The sequence below is a fragment of the Stegodyphus dumicola genome, chromosome 11 (genome assembly GCF_044657685.1).
Source record: "Stegodyphus dumicola isolate Sdum_Otavi_A_Nest chromosome 11, ASM4465768v1".
NCBI lineage: Eukaryota > Metazoa > Arthropoda > Arachnida > Araneae > Eresidae > Stegodyphus > Stegodyphus dumicola.
In genome coordinates this window covers 165,662,534-165,675,957 of record NC_140778.1, presented here as the reverse complement: position 1 = coordinate 165,675,957, position 13,424 = coordinate 165,662,534, and the positions used below count along the sequence as shown (strand labels likewise).

The 13,424-nt window shown below is 47.8% G+C and overlaps 2 pseudogenes; both read left to right on the top strand.

Moving 5' to 3' along the window:
* Window positions 1-3,855: 3,855 nt before the first annotated feature.
* Window positions 3,856-4,033, top strand: LOC146994534 (U2 spliceosomal RNA; annotated as a pseudogene).
* Window positions 4,034-11,558: 7,525 nt separating this feature from the next.
* Window positions 11,559-11,736, top strand: LOC146994533 (U2 spliceosomal RNA; annotated as a pseudogene).
* Window positions 11,737-13,424: the final 1,688 nt, after the last annotated feature.

Below are 13,424 nucleotides of genomic sequence, written 5' to 3'. Positions count from 1 at the left end.
GCTACGTCCGCTCCAGCTCCTCCCGTGACTTCTGTGGACGCTCCTTCTTCACCTGCTCCAGTCCCATCTCCTTGCTCTTCCGATTCGTCTGCTGTATCGGCCTCTCACTCCCTGCCTCCTTCTCCTCATGACGTCTCCAGGACTACTCCTAATGCTCCTCGCCCAAGGCTTCTTCATCCCTCTTCGGCCGCTCCTCCTGCTCCAGTGTTGACTTCTGCCTCGCCTGCTGCCTCCTCCTCCCTTGCTGTTGTTCCTCCAGATTGCCTCGTCTCTGCATTTCCTTCCTCATCATCGTCACCTGCTCATGACACAGTCTTCTGCCGACTTCTCCGCTTCCGAGTTTCCTGATGTCAACCTTCATGAGGTTGTCCCCGTTGTGGCCGCTGATGACCCTGCTCGTATTCCTCCTGCTGACGAAATTCCTGTCACAGAGCCTGCTCTCCTGAACTTCTGGGATTCCCTGCACAGCTTTTCTTCTGGGATTACTGACGACGACGCTTGGGACTCCTTTGAGGTCTGCTTTCTGAACGTCACGGAGTCTGCCTCAGAAATTGTCAAGCTCCCTCCACCTTCTCCTCCTGCGCCTGGTTCTCCGCGCCCGGTCAACACCTCTAACCCTCGGGTCATTCAACGTTTATACCGGAGAAATCGTCGCAGAGCCATCCGTCTCCTTTCCTCTGACTGCTCTCCTCCTTGCTCCATTCCTGCAGAAGAGATTGCCCTCGAATTCTCCTCAAGGTACTCCGCCAGGGACTCCGACTCCTCTATCTTCACTACCTGTATATCGGAACGTCCTCCTCTCGATTTGTCTCCTTTCTCTCCTGCCGAGGTTCTTGCCAAGCTTCGCTCCTGTGAGAACTCTGCGCCCGGCCCTGACCGCCTCTCGTATGCCCACTGGCGAGACGCTGATCCAGACTGCAAGATCTTGTGTGAGATATTCAACATCTGTCTTCGCTTCCGGCGTGTTCCGTCTTCATGGAAATCTTCCCGCTCGTTCCTCATCTTCAAGAAAGGGGACCCGTCGGTGATTGACAACTGGAGGCCAATTGCCCTCAGTTCTTCTATTTCTCGCCTTTTCTCTGGATGTCTCGCGAAACGGCTCACCCACTGGTTATGTGACGAGTTTCTCCACCCCTCCCAGAAAGGATTCATGCCGCACGATGGGGTTCTTGAGCACAACTTCATCGTCCAGCAACAGTTCCAGCTTGCCCGTACGATGAAGTCTGAGCTCTGTCTGGCCTCTCTCGACATTGCCAACGCCTTCCGCTCGATCCCGCACTCTGCGATCTTCACAGCACTTCTCACGTCTGGTGTCGGGGAGGACTTCGTCTCCTTAATCCAAGACCTCTACAGGAATTCCTCTACCTGCTTCCTCTCTTCCGACGGTGCTTCTGGCCATGTAGACATCAATGCCGGTGTTCGTCAGGGGTGTCCCTTGAGCGGCCTCCTGTTTAACCTGGCCATTGATCCTGTTCTCCGCTCTGTTGGCTCTTCTCCTTCCTCGCCTCGTGTCCTCGCCTTCGCTGATGACGTCCTCCTGCTCGCTCCTTCTCCCAACATTCTTCAGGATGACCTGGATCACATTTCTGACGTCTTCTCTCGTCTTGGTCTCCAGCTTAATCCCGGTAAATGCCACATATTTCACCTTGATGCTTCTCGCCCTGCTAGGGTGCGTCCGACCGTCTTCTACCTGGATGGCATCCCTATCCACGCCCTCGGTGATGGTGATCAATTCCGTTTCCTCGGCAAACCCGTGGGCTTCCACCTTCCACCTCTCCGTGCTCAGCTACGTGATTTCTTGATCCTGGCTAAGAAGATTATGGACTCGAAGCTCGCTCCGTGGCAACGCCTGGATGCACTGAAGACTTTCTTTTTTCCCTCTCTCCTCTTCTTCATGAAGACTTCGCAGCACGCAAAGGGAGACTGGAGAAAGATTGACGATTTTCTGCGTCCTGCCCTCAAGAAGACCCTGAATCTTCCTCCCGAGGCTTCTAACAACTATCTCTTTATGGCCTTTCCGGCAAAGGTGCCCTCGGCATTCCACTCGCTGCGGAGGATTCAGACATCGCTGCTGTCGACTCTGCTTTCAAGCTGCTTTGCGCTAGAGATCCCTTTGTTCGTGCTTCCGCCTGGGATGATCTAACCTCCTTCGTCCGTGCACGCATCGGATTCGCTCCTTCTCCTGAGTTAGTGGCACAGTTCCTGTCTGCATCCGACGAAGCTCCCTTTGCCGCCTCTTGCAATTCCATCTCCTCTACGTAGTCTGCCTCAAGGTCCGCATCTCGGCTTCTCAAGATTGTTTGGACTATCGATGCTGGTGGGTCTCCCTCTATTTCCTGTGGTCCTAACACCATCTTCCCGAGCCAAAAGCACACCATCTTCCGGGCCTTCCGGACCCTAAGACGGGCTACCCGTATTAGAGATCTGTCCCTCCTCCCGAACCAGGGTAAGGCTATTGAATGTGTTGCCGTCTCGCGCTCGAGCTCGCACTTCTTCAGAGAGGGGTTCTTCACGCGCTTCGCGGACTGGAGATTTGTTCACCGTGCCAGGCTGAACCTGGTACCTCTCAATGCCTGCAAGCCCTGGGACCATTCACGCCGTGGATGTCGCCGTTGCAACTTCAGTGAAGAAACGCTCCCACATGTCCTCAACCACTGTATGCGTTACTCTTCCATCTTCCAACGACGTCACAATGCTGTGGTTGAACGGGTGAAGAAGGCCGCGAGTGGGCGCTGGGATGTGCTCTTCTGCAACCAAGTCTTCCCTGGTACTTCTCTCCGCCCCGATCTGGTTCTTTACAAAGGCTCCTCCGCTCTGGTAATCGACGTCACCATCCCGTTCGAGAATAGGCTTGCTGCTTTTTCTTCCGCCAGAGAGGAAAAGATTTCTAAGTATCGGCCGGTTGTTGAGCTGCTCAGGAGAGATTACACCGATGTCCAGATCGATCCCATCATCATTGGTTCTCTCGGCTCTTGGGACGACAACAATGACAGAGTGCTACGTAGGCTGTGCAGCAACAAATATGGAAACCTTTTAAAGAAACTCGCAGTTAGCGAAACCATTAAATTTTCTAGGGATATATATGTTGAACACCTCACTGGAATAAAACAATCCTAAATAGACACTGTTGGACTCAGTGACTGGTTTTCAATATGCGATCATTGGATAACATTTGTATAAAGGACCTTCACGGCTAAGTAAATTTTGTAAATTTTGTAAATATGTATATATCTCCCACATCAAATAAATATGAAATCTAAAATCGCACTGTGTGCGTTGTTGGTATAACATGCCATGGTCTTACCAACACTATGTAAAATGGCAAGAAACATTGAACAATAAAAAATTTTTCCCGTTCCATCCCGTCACCATCCCGTTTGAGAATAGGCTTGCTGCTTTTTCTTCCGCCAGAGAGGAAAAGATTTCCAAGTATCGCCCGGTTGTTGAGCTGCTCAGGAGAGATTACACCGATGTCCAGATCCATCCCATCATCATTGGTTCTTTCGGCTCTTGGGACGACAAGAATGACAGAGTGCTACGTAGGCTGTGCAGCAACAAATATGGAAACCTTTTAAAGAAACTCGCAGTTAGCGAAACCATTAAATTTTCTAGGGATATATATGTTGAACACCTCACTGGAATAAAACAATCCTAAATAGACACTGTTGGACTCAGTGACTGGTTTTCAATATGCGATCATTATATAACATTTGTATAAAGGACCTTCACGGCTAAGTAAATTTTGTAAATATGTATATATCTCCCATATCAAATAAATATGAAATCTAAAATCGCACTGTGTGCGTTGTTGGTATAACATGCCATGGTCTTACCAACACTATGTAAAATGGCAAGAAACATTGAACAATAAAAAATTTTTCTGTTCTTATCAGCTTAATATCTGATACGACGTCGACATGACGTCAAGATATTAAACTAATTTTTGCAGATAGGCTTGTGGTTAGGAATTTATTCCGCCCTCGCCACGGGTTGGCCTGCTATGGCACTACTTGCAGGATACGGCCCACAATATATCCAAAAAGCAGAAACTTCACTCCCCCACTGCATCCTCAGGAAAACGTTTTTTGAAATGGCCCCTTCAAATTTCAGAAAACCGAAGATCTAACAACATCATACCTTTGTACGAGTGTGCCGCGACCTGCCTTTTTTTTAACTTGATATTGCTCGGGCCCCTCGTTCTTTTCCTCGGAATGGGAACATTCTGGAGCCTCGGGTTTAACCCTCGTCCTTTTCCAATGTCAAGTTCTGGTTTCTGTAAATACGAAGTTTTTTTCGTATTTACAGAAATCCCATAAAATCCACATTTTCATCCCGTACGCAGAAAACTTACTCATTCTGCCTGACTGATTCAAGGAACATCGGCCTCGAAATATTACTCAAATTTCATTAGCAGTAACATTTTTGTCTCACTTCGTGTAAGTTTGAGAGAATTCCTATTCACATTTGCCAGATCTTTCAAACTACAGCGCGCGTATACACATTGCTTCCTTCAACACACGAGCCATTTTATTGTAAATAACTCTCGAAAGGGTGTAAAATCTTTGTAGGCACACTGCAGCAACAAAGACTTTTCTGTCTGTTTCCTAATGTTTTGTTTTGATTCTCTGTATGATTTAAAAACGCCAGCTAATTGTAATGGTCTACAATTATTGTTACGGATTGTTGTATTTATGTTTTTATTCATTCATTCATTCATTTATTTTGTTGGCACATTAATATTAACAAACTTGGGAAAATGCCAATAGATGGCTGCACTATGCAGGAAGCAGTTTATTCTGAGTTTTGAGATGGCTTGCCCGCCGCTAGTGTGGAAGTGTAGAATACAAAGTAATCATTAATTGTAAAGTAAAAAGTACTGTTTGATTGTACATATTACAAATTAATTTGTAAAGTGTTTTTTGTAATTTTTCTGTTTGTTTAATTGTTTTAAGGTCCTAATATTTCACTCTGTTTTCAACTGCAACGTTTGAACTGAAGAGAGAGAGAGTATCCTCTGTATTATATCACTGTCTTTATATCTTATGTAACCTCAAATTTCCATTATGTATCAACAAACCGCACTGCGTGCGTTATTGAAAGACGTGCCATGGTCTCTCAATACTCTTGTAAAATGGCATGTATAATTTGTAAATAAAAAATTTCTGTTCTTATCAGCTTAATTTGCCGGTTTGATTTATTTTTATAGGTTCACCGGTGGATATGCTGATAGAGTATTTGCCTCATCCGGAGGACGGAGCTGAAGGCGGAGCCAAGGTGGATCTTTGGTAAGTTTTGCTTTATTTTTCCTCTCATTTCTCCTACTGATGCTTGATGGGTTGGTGACCTTTACTTGCGTCAGTAGGAATCTTTCCTTTCCCTGTGAGCGTGCAGGTGTCTTTTCCCGCTTTCACTGAACTAGCCGTTTTCGGTTAATCCATGTGATGGGCGAGGTCTATATTTTTCTACCTCTTTCCTGTCTATTCTTGCTCTTCTTAAGTATTTTTTCGCTATTTAGTGTTAAAATACTTTCGTTGAGCCCTTATTTTTTCCTTTCCACAAACTCACTATTATGGTGGGCGTGGTCTTTCCTTTATTTCATATCTATCTCTTTCCTCTTTCTGGTATCGTTTGTTTCGTTTTATTTATTTTTCCCATGTCCAGGTTAGGTTCGAACTAACTGGTTGGATTTTATGCTTACTCGGATTAGTGTTCCGGAGTAGCCGTGAGCCCTTAGCCTGTGTTCTGCCACAGGTCAGGGATCGAGTAAGCTTCCGATTACCCATCCATGTGAAAAGGACACCCGGCTGGGTGCGGCCTTTAGTGGGGCGTAATCTTCCAAGTCCTGGTCATCGTCTTTGCTTTCCTGTCAATGGTTTTTCCTTTCGATCATTTAGTCTCGGTAGGTGCCTCGACCCCCAGTTCGTCGTGGGTCCAGGGACTTACCTCCATTGGTATCCTTGCAGACAGGCCACTCGGCTGAGTGTATCCTTAGCTCGACACCAATTTCCTTCCGAATCGGCTAGTTGCACGCGCTAGTTTCTCCGCCTACCCCGGTCATGTTTTTTTTCTACCAGAGCCACCGAATCTTCTGCAAAGACTCTTGCTCTCCATTCTCGCTTTGATCTTGCCAATTGCCAATTAGCAGTATTACTAATTATTTGTACTCTCGATTTCGAGCTCTATTTTCAGATGTCAGAGTCACCCGGCTTGCCATGCATTCCTGTGTCTCCACGGCCGCCTCGGATACCGTCGCCGACTACTGGTCTCCCTCCGATGCCACCTGTCCTTGGTGGACTGCCACAGAGTGTTGGATGCCCCGATGGATCGCTGGACATGACGCCACACAGACGTCTGAGCCATTTGCACGCTTCGGGTCACTCCTCCGTGATGACAACGCGGTCTGGTAGTCTTCACCCAGCTCCTGCTCCACGTCGCCACATCTCTGCCTCTGCTGTTCCCTCTGGTCCTCCTCTGCTGAGAAATGGTTCCCTGTGCCAGATGCTCTCCATCATATCTGCCAGGACGTCTGCCTCCTCTCGCATCTGCAATGATGTCTTCGCTTCCTGCTCCCGGACTTCGCCTCCTCCGGAAATGCTCTCTGCACCGCTCGTGCCTCTTACTTCGCCTCCTTCCTTACCTTCTCCTGGCTCCATCCTTGCTACTGCTGCCCCTTCTTCAGATTCCCCAGTGTGTCACCACACAAGGTCACGTGCTGCTGCTGGACACTCCTGCGCGCACACTTCTCCGACTAAGTCTCCTGTTCCTACTTGCTCGATCTGCCACTTCTGCTTCTCCTTCGGGTAGTCCAAGAGTTCGTTCGCCGTCCTCTGCGATCTCTGTTGATGGAACTCCTAGTGCTTCCTCCTCTCCTGTTCCTGCTCCTGCAACTTCTGGCGACAGAGCGTCTTTCCTATATTCCGACGATTCTGCATCTATGCGGGGTGTCTCCTTCACGCCCGGCTTCTGGTAATTCTCCTCCCGCTGCCGTGCCCGCGTCTCCTGGTGTCTCCACTTGCTCTTCTCCGGTTGACTGTCCGACGTGTGGTAAGTCGTTCCTCAACAAGAGACAGCTACGCTTTCACCGCTTCCGCCGTCATCGCCTTGCTCCTCCTCCCTCCTCTCCTGGTGCTGCTGACTTCTCTACCACTGGCCATCCGCAGCTTCCGTCTACTTCTCTTCAGGCCTCGCCGCCTCCTTCCAATGCTACATCTTCAGGCGCTCCTATTCCTTCTACTACCTGCCGCGAAGGTTCCACGCTCCATCTCGTCTTTCCTGTAAGCGAATTCTTCATGTGCACAGAGCCCAATTGCAGCCTCCTGTTCCGCTCCAACTCCTAGTCCTGTATGAAGAGATCCCTCACCAGACACCTTCTCCAGGAACATCTGACCCCTATTTCTTCATGTATGAAATGGTGCAGCCTTTGCAACTCCCGGCTAGCCAACAAGGTATCTGTCCATGCCTGTTTCCGCACCTCTCCTCCCGTCATCTCCACTGGTGCCTCTTTCCGCTGGAAGTGCACAGTTTGTCCGTTCTCCTGTCCTTCCCGGAAAGGGTTATTCAACCACTCCGAATTCCACCGGCGTGCTGAGAGGAACTCTTCCATTGACCACGACATTCCTCTTCCTGCTCCTGTGCCACAGCGACAGCCGCACCCTCCACCTGGTGCCTCTTCTTCACCCGCTGATGTGTCCTCCAGATCTCCGGCTACGTCCGCTCCAGCTCCTCCCGTGACTTCTGTGGACGCTCCTTCTTCACCTGCTCCAGTCCCATCTCCTTGCTCTTCCGATTCGTCTGCTGTATCGGCCTCTCACTCCCTGCCTCCTTCTCCTCATGACGTCTCCAGGACTACTCCTAATGCTCCTCGCCCAAGGCTTCTTCATCCCTCTTCGGCCGCTCCTCCTGCTCCAGTGTTGACTTCTGCCTCGCCTGCTTCCTCCTCCTCCCTTGCTGTTGTTCCTCCAGATTGCCTCGTCTCTGCATTTCCTTCCTCATCATCGTCACCTGCTCATGACACAGTCTTCTGCCGACTTCTCCGCTTCCGAGTTTCCTGATGTCAACCTTCATGAGGTTGTCCCCGTTGTGGCCGCTGATGACCCTGCTCGTATTCCTCCTGCTGACGAAATTCCTGTCACAGAGCCTGCTCTCCTGAACTTCTGGGATTCCCTGCACAGCTTTTCTTCTGGGATTACTGACGACGACGCTTGGGACTCCTTTGAGGTCTGCTTTCTGAACGTCACGGAGTCTGCCTCAGAAATTGTCAAGCTCCCTCCACCTTCTCCTCCTGCGCCTGGTTCTCCGCGCCCGGTCAACACCTCTAACCCTCGGGTCATTCAACGTTTATACCGGAGAAATCGTCGCAGAGCCATCCGTCTCCTTTCCTCTGACTGCCCTTCTCCTTGCTCCATTCCTGCAGAAGAGATTGCCCTCGAATTCTCCTCAAGGTACTCCGCCAGGGACTCCGACTCCTCTATCTTCACTACCTGTATATCGGAACGTCCTCCTCTCGATTTGTCTCCTTTCTCTCCTGCCGAGGTTCTTGCCAAGCTTCGCTCCTGTGAGAACTCTGCGCCCGGCCCTGACCGCCTCTCGTATGCCCACTGGCGAGACGCTGATCCAGACTGCAAGATCTTGTGTGAGATATTCAACATCTGTCTTCGCTTCCGGCGTGTTCCGTCTTCATGGAAATCTTCCCGCTCGTTCCTCATCTTCAAGAAAGGGGACCCGTCGGTGATTGACAACTGGAGGCCAATTGCCCTCAGTTCTTCTATTGCTCGCCTTTCCTCTGGATGTCTCGCGAAACGGCTCACCCACTGGTTATGTGACGAGTTTCTCCACCCCTCACAGAAAGGATTCATGCCGCACGATGGGGTTCTTGAGCACAACTTCATCGTCCAGCAACAGTTCCAGCTTGCCCGTAGGATGAAGTCTGAGCTCTGTCTGGCCTCTCTCGACATTGCCAACGCCTTCCGCTCGATCCCGCACTCTGCGATCTTCACAGCACTTCTCACGTCTGGTGTCGGGGAGGACTTCGTCTCCTTAATCCAAGACCTCTACAGGAATTCCTCTACCTGCTTCCTCTCTTCCGACGGTGCTTCTGGCCATGTAGACATCAATGCCGGTGTTCGTCAGGGGTGTCCCTTGAGCGGCCTCCTGTTTAACCTGGCCATTGATCCTGTTCTCCGCTCTGTTGGCTCTTCTCCTTCCTCGCCTCGTGTCCTCGCCTTCGCTGATGACGTCCTCCTGCTCGCTCCTTCTCCCAACATTCTTCAGGATGACCTGGATCACATTTCTGACGTCTTCTCTCGTCTTGGTCTCCAGCTTAATCCCGGTAAATGCCACATATTTCACCTTGATGCTTCTCGCCCTGCTAGGGTGCGTTCGACCGTCTTCTACCTGGATGGCATCCCTATCCACGCCCTCGGTGATGGTGATCAATTCCGTTTCCTCGGCAAACCCGTGGGCTTCCACCTTCCACCTCTCCGTGCTCAGCTACGTGATTTCTTGATCCTGGCTAAGAAGATTATGGACTCGAAGCTCGCTCCGTGGCAACGCCTGGATGCACTGAAGACTTTCTTTTTTCCCTCTCTCCTCTTCTTCATGAAGACTTCGCAGCACGCAAAGGGAGACTGGAGAAAGATTGACGATTTTCTGCGTCCTGCCCTCAAGAAGACCCTGAATCTTCCTCCCGAGGCTTCTAACAACTATCTCTTTATGGCCTTTCCGGCAAAGGTGCCCTCGGCATTCCACTCGCTGCGGAGGATTCAGACATCGTTGCTGTCGACTCTGCTTTCAAGCTGCTTTGCGCTAGAGATCCCTTTGTTCGTGCTTCCGCCTGGGATGATCTAACCTCCTTCGTCCGTGCACGCATCGGATTCGCTCCTTCTCCTGAGTTAGTGGCACAGTTCCTGTCTGCATCCGACGAAGCTCCCTTTGCCGCCTCTTGCAATTCCATCTCCTCTACGTAGTCTGCCTCAAGGTCCGCATCTCGGTTTCTCAAGATTGTTTGGACTATCGATGCTGGTGGGTCTCCCTCTATTTCCTGTGGTCCTAACACCATCTTCCCGAGCCAAAAGCACACCATCTTCCGGGCCTTCCGGACCCTAAGACGGGCTACCCGTATTAGAGATCTGTCCCTCCTCCCGAACCAGGGTAAGGCTATTGAATGTGTTGCCGTCTCGCGCTCGAGCTCGCACTTCTTCAGAGAGGGGTTCTTCACGCGCTTCGCGGACTGGAGATTTGTTCACCGTGCCAGGCTGAACCTGGTACCTCTCAATGCCTGCAAGCCCTGGGACCATTCACGCCGTGGATGTCGCCGTTGCAACTTCAGTGAAGAAACGCTCCCACATGTCCTCAACCACTGTATGCGTTACTCTTCCATCTTCCAACGACGTCACAATGCTGTGGTTGAACGGGTGAAGAAGGCCGCGATTGGGCGCTGGGATGTGCTCTTCTGCAACCAAGTCTTCCCTGGTACTTCTCTCCGCCCCGATCTGGTTCTTTACAAAGGCTCCTCCGCTCTGGTAATCGACGTCACCATCCCGTTCGAGAATAGGCTTGCTGCTTTTTCTTCCGCCAGAGAGGAAAAGATTTCTAAGTATCGGCCGGTTGTTGAGCTGCTCAGGAGAGATTACACCGATGTCCAGATCGATCCCATCATCATTGGTTCTCTCGGCTCTTGGGACGACAACAATGACAGAGTGCTACGTAGGCTGTGCAGCAACAAATATGGAAACCTTTTAAAGAAACTCGCAGTTAGCGAAACCATTAAATTTTCTAGGGATATATATGTTGAACACCTCACTGGAATAAAACAATCCTAAATAGACACTGTTGGACTCAGTGACTGGTTTTCAATATGCGATCATTGGATAACATTTGTATAAAGGACCTTCACGGCTAAGTAAATTTTGTAAATTTTGTAAATATGTATATATCTCCCACATCAAATAAATATGAAATCTAAAATCGCACTGTGTGCGTTGTTGGTATAACATGCCATGGTCTTACCAACACTATGTAAAATGGCAAGAAACATTGAACAATAAAAAATTTTTCCCGTTCCATCCCGTCACCATCCCGTTTGAGAATAGGCTTGCTGCTTTTTCTTCCGCCAGAGAGGAAAAGATTTCCAAGTATCGCCCGGTTGTTGAGCTGCTCAGGAGAGATTACACCGATGTCCAGATCCATCCCATCATCATTGGTTCTCTCGGCTCTTGGGACGACAAGAATGACAGAGTGCTACGTAGGCTGTGCAGCAACAAATATGGAAACCTTTTAAAGAAACTCGCAGTTAGCGAAACCATTAAATTTTCTAGGGATATATATGTTGAACACCTCACTGGAATAAAACAATCCTAAATAGACACTGTTGGACTCAGTGACCGGTTTTCAATATGCGATCATTATATAACATTTGTATAAAGGACCTTCACGGCTAAGTAAATTTTGTAAATATGTATATATCTCCCACATCAAATAAATATGAAATCTAAAATCGCACTGTGTGCGTTGTTGGTATAACATGCCATGGTCTTACCAACACTATGTAAAATGGCAAGAAACATTGAACAATAAAAAATTTTTCTGTTCTTATCAGCTTAATATCTGATACGACGTCGACATGACGTCAAGATATTAAACTAATTTTTGCAGATAGGCTTGTGGTTAGGAATTTATTCCGCCCTCGCCACGGGTTGGCCTGCTATGGCACTACTTGCAGGATACGGCCCACAATATATCCAAAAAGCAGAAACTTCACTCCCCCACTGCATCCTCAGGAAAACGTTTTTTTGAAATGGCCCCTTCAAATTTCAGAAAACCGAAGATCTAACAACATCATACCTTTGTACGAGTGTGCGGCGACCTGCCTTTTTTTTAACTTGATATTGCTCGGGCCCCTCGTTCTTTTCCTCGGAATGGGAACATTCTGGAGCCTCGGGTTTAACCCTCGTCCTTTTCCAATGTCAAGTTCTGGTTTCTGTAAATACGAAGTTTTTTTCGTATTTACAGAAATCCCATAAAATCCACATTTTCATCCCGTACGCAGAAAACTTACTCATTCTGTCTGACTGATTCAAGGAACATCGGCCTCGAAATATTACTCAAATTTCATTAGCAGTAACATTTTTGTCTCACTTCGTGTAAGTTTGAGAGAATTCCTATTCACATTTGCCAGATCTTTCAAACTACAGCGCGCGTATACACATTGCTTCCTTCAACACACGAGCCATTTTATTGTAAATAACTCTCGAAAGGGTGTAAAATCTTTGTAGGCACACTGCAGCAACAAAGACTTTTCTGTCTGTTTCCTAATGTTTTGTTTTGATTCTCTGTATGATTTAAAAACGCCAGCTAATTGTAATGGTCTACAATTATTGTTACGGATTGTTGTATTTATGTTTTTATTCATTCATTCATTCATTTATTTTGTTGGCACATTAATATTAACAAACTTGGGAAAATGCCAATAGATGGCTGCACTATGCAGGAAGCAGTTTATTCTGAGTTTTGAGATGGCTTGCCCGCCGCTAGTGTGGAAGTGTAGAATACAAAGTAATCATTAATTGTAAAGTAAAAAGTACTGTTTGATTGTACATATTACAAATTAATTTGTAAAGTGTTTTTTGTAATTTTTCTGTTTGTTTAATTGTTTTAAGGTCCTAATATTTCACTCTGTTTTCAACTGCAACGTTTGAACTGAAGAGAGAGAGAGTATCCTCTGTATTATATCACTGTCTTTATATCTTATGTAACCTCAAATTTCCATTATGTATCAACAAACCGCACTGCGTGCGTTATTGAAAGACGTGCCATGGTCTCTCAATACTCTTGTAAAATGGCATGTATAATTTGTAAATAAAAAATTTCTGTTCTTATCAGCTTAATGTGCCGGTTTGATTTATTTTTATAGGTTCACCGGTGGATATGCTGATAGAGTATTTGCCTCATCCGGAGGACGGAGCTGAAGGCGGAGCCAAGGTGGATCTTTGGTAAGTTTTGCTTTATTTTTCCTCTCATTTCTCCTACTGATGCTTGATGGGTTGGTGACCTTTACTTGCGTCAGTAGGAATCTTTCCTTTCCCTGTGAGCGTGCAGGTGTCTTTTCCCGCTTTCACTGAACTAGCCGTTTTCGGTTAATCCATGTGATGGGCGAGGTCTAACTTTTTCTACCTCTTTCCTGTCTATACTTGCTCTTCTTAAGTATTTTTTCGCTATTTAGTGTTAAAATACTTTCGTTGAGCCCTTATTTTTTCCTTTCCACAAACTCACTATTATGGTGGGCGTGGTCTTTCCTTTATTTCATATCTATCTCTTTCCTCTTTCTGGTATCGTTTGTTTCGTTTTATTTATTTTTCCCATGTCCAGGTTAGGTTCGAACTAACTGGTTGGATTTTATGCTTACTCGGATTAGTGTTCCGGAGTAG